Here is a 12069-nt window from a genome sequence, read left to right as displayed (position 1 = left end):
AATTTCATATCTTCAAGGAGTCTTCTATAGATAGAGCAAATGCATTATAATGTTTAGGGATAGTGTAAATTTTAAAATCAAATACAATGTGTATTAATGGAGCAGATTGGTTTTATTAGTATTTTTATTCTGTATGTAATTTTAATAGCAGTTACATTTTATTTGTTTATTATTATAATTTCATCAAACATATATTTAAAAGATTACTTGTGATAAGACTTTCCTGTAATTTTATTTCATTATATTACTTGTAACATTACAGTATAAGCATATACTTTTTTATAAAGGTAATGCATCGTTCTCTTTAAATTCCAAAACAACAGCTTTTAGGTTGATACATAGAATATAATACCTAGTATTTAAATACAAAAGGTAAATAAATATATTTAGATTATGGTACGCATTATTTTAAATATAAAAACCCATTTTATACAATAATGTAAGGCATTCTATGCAACTCGTATTAATTTCATCACAAATTTAAGACTCTACATTTTTTCGCGTCTTCTCCAGTAGGTAGCCTCTTGGATATTAAGTATATTGTTCAATAATTGTTTCATTCTTTTAATAATAACTATTTATTAAATATATTTCCAATAACTATGTTTTTCTGTTATATATAAAATATATAACAAAATTTGTATCAGATACTAGTATTATTTTGCTACTCTACCATATTTTTCCAGAGAATATATAAACTTACTTGTTTTTTCCATTCTATACTTACCAAGTAATATAATCAGGACCAGTAATACAAACACAGCCGCACCGCAGTACACAATTCTCAGCAAAACTTTTCTTGGAAAATTGTGGTGTCCTATGCCTGCCTACTTACACCCACTTTAATTTCACGCCCAGACAAGACGCGTTAAACTATCGCAGACATATTAAGAATTCTTATAACTTTTCTCATAAGAATCTAGTGGAAGTGAAATTCTTTGAGACAATATCTCTAAATGACTTGTTCCATTTGTCTAAGAGTTGAATATTAGTTGATTTATTGGTTTTTAAATTAATTGTCTCTAGATATCTTGAATAATGTTTTTGTTTTGTTAACTTGTTACTTTTTTAATTACTGTTTTTGGCTATAGTAATAATATATGTTTATATAAATGTAATATAATTTTTAGTAATGTAGAAAACAACTTTGTATGATGATGGCTTGTGAAAGAAAAAAAAATTTAATAATATGTTCTCAAGGTGTGTATTTGATATTGTCTCACAAGTTTTACAACGGCTATACATCTCTTAATTTAAACAATAATATACACTAAAAATGTCTAGTTTTTAAAAACAATGTTTACCCTCTCTAATTCTCTAATTCTTAATATCAAATTATAACGCCTGATTAACTTCTGAATCACTTTTAAAATCAACAATGTCACAGGACCATGTTGGACATCCAAAATGAAGGTCCAGAAAATGTGTGTTTTATTATTTATACTATTTTCTTTTACATTCTGAACCAAATATAATATGAAAGAACAATTTTTTCAAGTAAAAATTAATTTATAATAACCAGAAGGGCGTTTTATGGCCTTGCTCATACCTCTGGCTAATTAGTTTTGCATGAGAAATAACATGGCATCAACGTGCGCTTGCTCCAAAAATTCAAAGAACTTTAAAGTACTTGCTTAATCTAAATATTTGTGTTACATGTTTGTAATTATTTTATTCAATGTTGTAAACTTTATAAGTATGGCTTGTGAAATTAGACTTGTTAAATGATAATGTGTGTTTGTATTGTGTCGGCTACTGTATTTTGATATAAATGATTTTATTTGTGTTTAATGTTATTCATGTGTTGATCCAATGAAACCATTGTTGTCTATATAATATTTATTTGTCTTATTAATGGAATTTACAAGTCGTAGCATACAGTTACATGTAATAACAAACATTTAATGAATACATAACAATAAAAATATAACATGTTGAAAAAGATTACAAAATGTATATTGCTAATACAATCTAAGTAACAAGTTATAAGTTAGAAACATTTAAGAACATGAAAATATAGATTACAATACAAGATAAATGTTGTGTAAAAGCATATCATCTGTTGCATGTCAACACAATTTATTACAGAAAAAAAAAGCATCAACATCTTCGCCGAAGATATGTTCAAGACTTCGCAGCACGTCGAATAGTGTCATCTTCTGTTACGTATACTGAAGGTATACCGGACAAGAATGGCGCACTCAGGATACATTCAGTATACGTACAGAAGGCGACGCGTTGTCTTCTCTTATCTTCTCTTCTATCCTCCGATCCGAAGATCAGCATCTGGAAACTTCAATAGTAATATTAGAAAATGGTATAAAACCTAACAAAATCCTGCACGTCCATAATGTAAGTGCCTGATTTAAATGTAGCGTTCACACACTATATCAGAACCCTCGCAATATCTTAAAAGCTCACCGACCGTAGTAATGTTTGACCCGATCTCGCCACGACTCCTCTGGGATCACCACCTATAAAATAAAGCAAACGATTTACAACATGCTTGGGTTTTCAACGCGAAAATGTTACACTGATAGCACATAAGTTCCGCTATCGGGAGACCCGGCCCCCGCGTAAAATAAATTAACTTCGAATGTAAATAGAGAAAAAAATCGCAAGTACTATTCAAAAGAAACTTTGCAAACTATCTATTGTGCGCCACGGCCAATGAGCAACGAGAAAAATTTGCGAACGAAGCGATTGGTTTGCAAAAATTATTTTCGCAAAACAACTAGCCGGTAGCAAACTATTTTTCAATTTTTTACTGCCCATCCTTCGGGCGACGAACGACAATCGCCCGCAAAACCTTTTGTCCACCGGCTTTTGTTGCACATAAAAGATAAATTATAAAAGAGGAGTCCGACCACCACTCGTAAAGATAACTAAAGAATTCCCGGACTGCGTGTGTCGGCCAGGGGTCTGAATAGAGGGACATGAAAGGGCGTAAGGGTGTATTATATTCATAATTTACGACGCGAGCGAACATCACACCGGGCTTGCATTATTGATTCTAATGCACAAACGAAAGGTCCTCTATGCACCCATAAAATATTCACTAAAACTCAGAGCTTGGAAGGAAACGCACGGTACGCGAAGCGCGAAAACGGCGGAGACTACAAAGCACGTGACTTACCGGTCCGGTCGGTCAGCTGTTCAGCGAACGCGGCGAGTCCGATAAGTAAACATTGAAGGATGACGGATGGGGTTGCGCGTGTGTTGGAGGAGCGTGTGTTCAGGGACGGCGTCGTCGGGCGTCTGCCGGTCTGGGCGTCGGGGCGCGCGTCCCGGCCCGCCATCGATTGCCGCCCTCGCCGCCGCTCGGCGCGCGCCGCACCACACCACGGCAAATGCCGATGCAAGATTTTCATTACATACGCCATGATCGTTGTTATTTGCACCCCGTAATGTTTTTTGATAGTTTGCTTGGGCTTTGTGGAGGTTTACATTACGTATAATCATTTACATTATATTATGGAAACGTGATTTTAGATATGTTCATTCGTTGGATATGTGTGGCTGCTGATAAAAAGTCGATATTAAGATAATAGAGGCGGCGAACGTCACCTGTTCCCCGTCTCTTGGTGATTACCGTTCCGCCATGCGGTTGCGCTTTAAGATTTTAAGTATTTAACTATTTATCTACATTATAGCAGGAAATATATAGAACACCTCATGCATATACTAATAATGTATATTAAAATAAGTTATTGTTAAGTTGTCCGTAATGAATTAGCATTGACGGTATAACTAAACTACGTGACAGAATAGTTAATGTGCTCATACTTATATTGTATGGACTCCGCATTATATAAATAACTCTATAATAGAGATGCATATATAATTAAGCATTCTAAAATTTAATTAAAGAAATGGATTCAATCTTAGGAAAAGTACCGAGTGACGTCTACCCACGCATCCGCGGTTCTTTATAAATTCTAAGTACATATTAAGCTTAGCGCTTTAGTAACGCAATAATTAAGGCATTATTAAATCCCTCGGATTTCAACCGGGGCTTTGGCTAAGGAGATTTAATAAATCTCATTATCTTCACGCATTTATTATGATGAAAAACAACCAGTAGATTACAAATCCCGTATAGTAAATATTACAATTTTGCCTATTCGTCACCTTGAACATATTCGCCGTGCCACATCTATAAAAATCTTAATATGTTTAATTTATAATCTATAATTGATTATCACACACACTCACGCCTTTAACCCCGTAGGAGTAGACAGAGGCGCAAGTTCTAAATCCACTTTCCGTCGTGTGTATTCTGTCCCATGATGTGATAAAGGCATACCTATCGCCATATCGAGCACAAATTTTGGACTGTGAGTTAATACTGAGTAGAAAAATAAATGATTATCAAATATGTAATATCCACATCCGATTCATCATATGTATCATCGATGACATCTGTTATTTTTATTTTTAGTAAGAATTGGATGACGTCATCGTGAGCGTCATTAAATGCCATATTGATGTTGATGACGTCATGATTCCTTTTTCAACATTCCAGCCTAATTGTACCTACAACATGAAAGATAGTGATAAAAACGTAACGGCGCCTGACTAATCGGTCAATCATCCAATTTCAATTAATGTTACATGGTTAAGTCGTATCTAATGGATGTAAAATTGAAACGTACAACCTATGCACGGTATTTTGTGTCCTATATCTATTAAACGGTTACTATTATTACTATTGAAGATGTTTTACACAACTATAGGCATTCACTGAACTGAATTTTATGTCATCTTACTGATATCATAAATGCAAATGTTTGTTAGTCAATCGTAGTAATCGGTAAACGAATTTAGATGAAATTTGGCATTAATGGACCATATCCTGCATTAGTATATAGGCAAACTATTATTGCGGTAATTTGCTCCCGAACTATCTCGGTGGTGTAGTTTTATTTGTACACGGTACGAGTATGACTATCGCGCTGATGGCCTGGGTTTGAATCCCGGGTCGGACCACAATAATTGTGACTGGGTTTTTCCATTTTAAAAATTTCTTAGTCGAAGCTTGGAGTCAGGAAGTAGGCGGTGTGATACCCCCGTTCCTCAGAAAGCACGTTAAGCCGTTAGTCCTGCGCCTTATATCTATCCAGTTATGTCAGATAGCCCTCTCACCGGACTCTCAGATTGAAGGAACAGAGAGTGTATTGTGTATTGCGCACACACGTGTGCACTGTAATATCTCGAAATTTGGTTGGAAAGGAATCAATCAATTGGCTTGCAAACTATTTGAATTTTTAACCTGATATTTAAATAAACAGATGGCGCAATAGTACGCTAGAGAGATTTAAAGACTTATTAGTGGTAAAGGATTTACGAAGCCGCAAAGCAATATCTAACGAAAAAAGAACCTGCTCAATCATGGCCATTAATATCTTTTATAAATATTTCATTTGAAAATATAGTACCAACCTATAATGGTGCTGTAGGTCCGTTATCATGAAATCATCTTATCGGTCTTACGGTATCATATCTAGACTGTGGCATGATGATGGTCTTCTTTCAACTTTTATGTCTTACGAATTGTGTCAATATATCAATACAAAAACATGGACCTGGGTTGCCCGTAATTGAATTTTTGATATAGTGACAAGGGCGCTTATCACATCAAGGTAGTAACACCTAGTAATAGTAGCAGTAGTGGCGATTCCTTTAGAATAAAGCGTGAATATATTTATTTTTGGTTATGACAGAAACCTTTTGGTGAATGTCTCGTGTTTACAATTTAATACGTAATGGAAATTTGAGTTTTTTAGATTCTTACTTAGTAACTGTATAATTAGTTAAATAGAGGTCATATTTGTAATACGACCTACGTAGGACTATGTTCAGCAGTGGACTGCAACCGGCTGATGATGATGATTGTAATGTGCATATGCTGTTTTTCTTACTGTCATTAGTACTTGTATCACACCATGTAAGGTGGTTATCGCTCGTGAATACCTACAAATTTAAAACTAGATTATTGTACCTCCTGCAACAGACCACAACTTTATAACTAATTTTGTATTATTTTCTTAAAGTTCTTGGCATAAGATCTTTTTTAAAGTTCTTGGTACTAGATATATCTATCATACTATCGCCGTCCTATACTGAACGTAAGCCTGCAGTAAGTGCTAATCGTCTCAGTCTTGACTAGCTCTAATCCACTCGCTACCACTAGTCTCAAGTCCTCTGTTCATTGCGTTGTAGAACGTTCTGTTATGTCTAAGTTACAACATATTTGATTCTTATTTTTCTTGTTTTAAAAAATTGGAAAGGAAGCACTAATTCTTAGTTACATTTATAAACGTAAGAAATTATTTTGGACTGCATTAATTTGATTGGTGTTACACCACTCTCAGACATAAGCTTTCCTGTACCATATCGTTAATTCTAATATTCTGATGTTATCATTCAATTACAGTACCTACTGCAAGTAAAATAATGTCTGAGGGTCCAGTTCTAGTAAACAAAGATTAAATTTATAAATCTATAAGTGAATATACTATATCAAATTCGATATAAGATGGCCTGTAAACTTAAAGTCGCACCATCAAATAATAAAGCAATAGAAATAAATTAGTTCCAGTGTCCCGTCTAAGTATAAGTTGGACCTTAACATTTAGTTTTATAGTTATTGCAAATATTGTTCAAAGAAACAAAACGTGTATCCTTCTTATAAGAATATAAGGCCTAGCATCGGGATAGTAAATGTAGGGCAGATAAATATTATTAATTAAAAGTCAATCTAATTATTAGTTTCCAATCGGGACATTCAAATAGATGATGATCAACTTCTATATAAAATGGCATAACAAAAATTATACAATTGTTTTAGTTTTTTTATATCACTTACCTATTATATCGAGACATAAAATACCACTTACTTATTTAACGTTAACTTACCAAACATACATTGAAAAACACAAACGTAGATTGTTTGGTGGTTCATGTGATTTCTGCGACGGCAGGCAACGTAATGATATCCTCGAAATGAAATCGTCTGCAGCGTAGGGTGGGGTCAAATAAAAAAGGGTGGCACCTCACCAGCCCCTGCAACAAAAAATTAAGATTTATATGCGAGGTCCTCGTATTGTAATAGTAATAATAGTGGTATGATTTGCAGAGTGCAATGGACCTTCTATGTGTTTTTTTCCATATGTCGGAATAACATTTAAAAACGAGTTGCTTATCATGATGCGTCTAGAATTAAGTGGTTTTATGTGTTGATTTTATAAATATATCTACGTTCTTTAGAGCGAATTGCTATGCTATGTTTATATTTGTAATGCTACGTAAGAATCGATCCAAGGAACATAATATTTATGAGATAAATCGGCTTATATTGTTTTCTTAAGCACATGCTTATTTCGTAACAAGTTCATTGGCTTCGTAAGTTGTTACTAAGTTATGGACGATGGAATGATTGACGTGAACACATTTGTTATAATACCTTAAATATATGAAGGAAATCGATGGACTTTGTTTCTGCACATTTGTGTAAACCCAGCTCAAGATACATAATGTATTACGCGAATATTATATCATAACTAGCGTAATAACACGTGAAATATGAGTTCCAGTAACCAGTGAGCGTACATTTTGCATTTAAATATTTTTGTTGCAATTTTCGAAGGGAAGTCTTTGATCCCTAACTTTGTTATTTAGTCTACAGACGTGCGGTTATAAATTAAAGCGATTTAATTGCATTGAGGAGCCTCAATAATTCTGTCAAGTTTGAGTTACGTATGAACATCCTTATCGAAAATTTATTCAGATACATCTTTCAAAATGATTAAATTACGACCAAGTGTTTCCCGACCAAGATGAGTTTATGAATAAATTTTGAAATCAATAAATTGCGTGCGTAAATTAACAACAAGACGCACAGTAATTGATTTCGTTTAACGTGTTGTTATTAATAAGAAATTGTTTTATGCCATTGTTGTATTGGTTTATTTATTTTTTAGTATTAAAAGTTTACTAAAAGCAAAAAGAACAAAAAACATACTTTTTAAAAAGTGCAACTAAAGTTTTTTAGACACGGATTTGTTGATTGATTTTTTTAACAGTTTTAAAATATAAATAATTATTTCTGTATTAATTTAGTGTTATTTAATCATTTATGTTCTTAAAATCATATAAGAAACCATTTAAACACAATTTTATAAAAAAAATACAACATTAGACACTGGTATTTTACGTATAAATTCCTTAACACTGATTTCATTAGACGAATATTTAAATAAGCCTAATAATAGGCTAAATAATAATATAAATAAATGTTTTCACTTACCGGCGAACTCTACAACAACACTGAATTTTCACTGTTTTACTACATAAACCGACTTTAATCACATTTAAAAAATAAAAGTATTACTTTTCCTATTTTTTTAAGTTATTAAGAGTGAAAAATGATTAGAATTTCTTTATATTCTTTCAATTTATTATGAAGCTTAGGCCTAAACACAACAAAAGCGGCGGCGGTCGGCCGACGGCGGCCATCTTGTGGCGCTGCCGTCGCGTCGCTCTACGCGCCCATTGGTTGAGTGACGTCAAGCGCGCCATGACAGTCCACCATTGCTACCGATTTACAAAACTTGTTTTACATTCAGTTAAACAATATTAGACTCTATCACTTTACAATAAAGTTTTGTAAAATGCAAAACGAAAATTGTTTTCCATTACACTCGCCTATGCTCGTCGGTCCGCATTTTTGCGTTGTGAATTATCGCTTTAGAAGCTTTTAGGATGCACCCTAATCGTGCAGAGGAGAGCGTTTTAGAATTCAAGCGTCTCTAGAGTGACAGGTTCAGAGATTTTAATTGGCTGACAAGTTTTGTTGTCTACCCAAAACGAGGTAATCGATGTGATTTTCAAATTAAATCGAGGTTAAAATTGGTAAATGGTTTGTAGTTACATGTCTTTAATTAATGCCGAAGACACATGTGTAGGTATGTGAAAACAATGTAGGCCTTAATTGATTCTGTAACGACTTTTGCGTTATAGGATGATTCTACTCTTCGAGCTTCCTGATTAATAATAATTAAATTGTATGCAGCTATAAATTAACCAATATGATTAACACATGTTATTTTCATGCGTTGCAAATAAGTAGGTACTTATTTAAATGTCTAAGTAGGTATTAAAACAAAATTTCGATTACGCTACATTTTATAGGTATACGCATGTTATAATTAGCCTGTACACATAGAAACTGCGGTTTATTAAAGTTACTCACTTTCTAGAGTCAAGTGGAGGCGCATTTGCTTATATCTTTTATGAGTTACCTCGCTACATACTTTTACAAGACCTTAAAATACGGCTAAACATGCATATGTAATGATCCGGCTACATTGTAAGAGCTAACTTTACCTGCTAAATAAGTATCCTTCTATAAACAGGGTTTTCAGTGAATGGAATTTATGCGCGCACCCCGGGCTTAACGGCTTTACCTTCCATGTAAATGATAGTTCTAATACATGGGAAGGAAAGGCGATATTCCCAGAGTTATGATTATGATTTTGTTTTATACTCTTGAGTAAAGTAGCTATACATAATTTACCTACCTACTTCATAAAGATTGAAATGCAAGGGGAAAGGTGACAATTAAATTAGTTTGCGTAATATAAATTGGTGACAAATGAGGAATGCATGGCTAATTCGGAATTTGAATTTAATCTAATTTACATCTAATTGGACTGAGTCCGTTGTTTCTAAATTAAATGTATGTAACGGGTAATTAATGCTAAATCATTTTTAAATATTTCGTAGAGTAGGTAAATAGATTTGGAGATACCCAAAAAGGTGTTAGTTACCGTATTTCATTCCTCACTCATTAAAAAGCGAGGTTGGATATTATTTATTATAACTAAAACGGGTCGGCCCTCGTCTAATGAAGTACTATCATATTTTTATCTTAAATAATTAAAGACCACCTGACCACCTCGTGCCTTTACAACTATATCAATTCTTTGTGACGCCGACGTCTTTTTTTAATTTCATAAATTTATTGTTGTAAAATATGAAATTGGAAGGGAGCGGTGGTAGGGACGGCGGGAACGCACCATCTGTTGTTCCCCATATTTATGTGATTAGTTCGAAGATTGGCCGCTGTATAATTTTTATTTAAAATCGCCAATTTATGATTATAATCATGTTCGGCCTCAGACATCGGCCGTAACGAAAATTCTCGATTTATCACCCTGTTATACATTTTATTTTTACACGTTCTTGTATACGTTATAGATACAGATGGTAATTAATTATCGAAGCATTAGGTACGCGTTGATTTTCTGTTTTAGTTGAGTACTGGGTAGTAAATTTAAATTATTTGTAGCAATATGTTTATCTGGACATAAATTAGTAACTATTATACATATGCATCATAAACCAACTGAATATTTATCAGATGTGTATTTTTACATAATGTCTTAATTTAATGAAAAACAGCTGTATAATATTCTTATGTAGTTACGTTCAATATATTTTCTAATCTGCTTACTTAGGCATGGCTCGGGTTGGTCTTGGTCTACATGCTTATCGGACCGTAACGCAGGTCAAAGGTCACATATAGGTATAGTATAGGGATCCGATGATTGTGAACACACATTAAGGGGTTCTAAGCCATCTGCGAGATAGGGGTCGTCGACAACTCGTACGGACGTCGTCAAGTGGGTGAAGTGGAATATCTATAGCTATAGATAAAAATCATTCGAAAGTCTCTGTGAGAAAACATTCTTGTTACATTATACTCGCAATTGGCTATGGTTTCTAACCGGTTGGTCCTAAATATGTACTTAAATATTTAGGCGTGGGTGCGGTTCTATTCGCGTTGATTTAAATAACCTAGAGGATAAATATGTTTGGCGACCTCCACACTGTTGTAGAGAATAGATATTATATTATTTTGTAGATACTTATTTAAAAATACGTATAATTTAATTGGGTTGTTAAGATTAAGAAATTAATTATTATTTGCTTTTTTCTAAGTAATAAACCCATATATTACGCAATCTCTTGACAGTCTTCGAAGCGTACGCATTTCTTTTAATATCTAAATAATAAACACATTATTCACTAAACTCGGCGTATTTGTAAGTTTTTGTTTACTATAATGCTTACCAAGAAACTCCGGTGTGAGATATATCTTAAAATAGACAATAAGTTTCAATAAGTATAGCTAAAAGGTACATAGAACGTGAAAAAATGCACGAACAACAAATATTCACGTAAGAGTAACGTTACTTCCAGTAATGTAGCCTTCACGTAATTCTGTTACTTATCTATGTTTTTGCGCCGCATAAACAATACCGAAAGTAGGCGAACAGGTCTATCATACCAAAACAAAACGTAGCGTGAATATCAAAAAAATACCAACGAAAGTAACATCTTGTAACCAAACAGTGAACCAAAAGGAGGTCGTTGCACCTTCTATTTTCGTACCGCCTTATTCCAATTGAATAGGGTTGGCATTCGAAGGAAATGCACGGCTATCAGTGTAGACGATCACAGATGCAGATATCCATGTGACGTGTGACAGACTTGACGAGTCGAGGTAACCTTGACCCGAAGATGACGGATTCCGGCCTTGCGAGGTCGGCGCACTCTAGCTAGCTTAACTATCTAGTGAACATACTTGGCTGGGTCAGGTTAGGCAAAACGTTACATGTTGTATGTATTACGTAGTATTTGTGGGTTAGTGAAGCGATTGAAGGATGTCACCCAGAAAAATAAATGATAAGGTTTTATCTAACATTCTGTGGATGCTGATGGAACGATAGAGATTTCGATGAAATTTTAGAGATGTTTAAGCAACATAAGATAAGTCTTATAGATATGATTAAGACCGTAGGCGTAACTTATGACTGTTTCTGTTTTATTAAACTTGCCTTTCTCTTTGTTATTCTATGATAGTCTAATCATTTAATTAGTTGTCGAACTTTATCTCATCAGCTTTATAGCGTTTGTATTATATAATTATAATAACAAATGCTATTTATTGATCTGTAAAGGTTTAATCAACATTTTGGTATAATACGCAATTTCAATAATAAG

The sequence above is a fragment of the Manduca sexta genome, chromosome 21 (assembly GCF_014839805.1).
Source record: "Manduca sexta isolate Smith_Timp_Sample1 chromosome 21, JHU_Msex_v1.0, whole genome shotgun sequence".
NCBI classification, from domain to species: Eukaryota; Metazoa; Arthropoda; class Insecta; order Lepidoptera; family Sphingidae; genus Manduca; species Manduca sexta.
Note: the sequence above shows the minus strand (reverse complement) of the source record.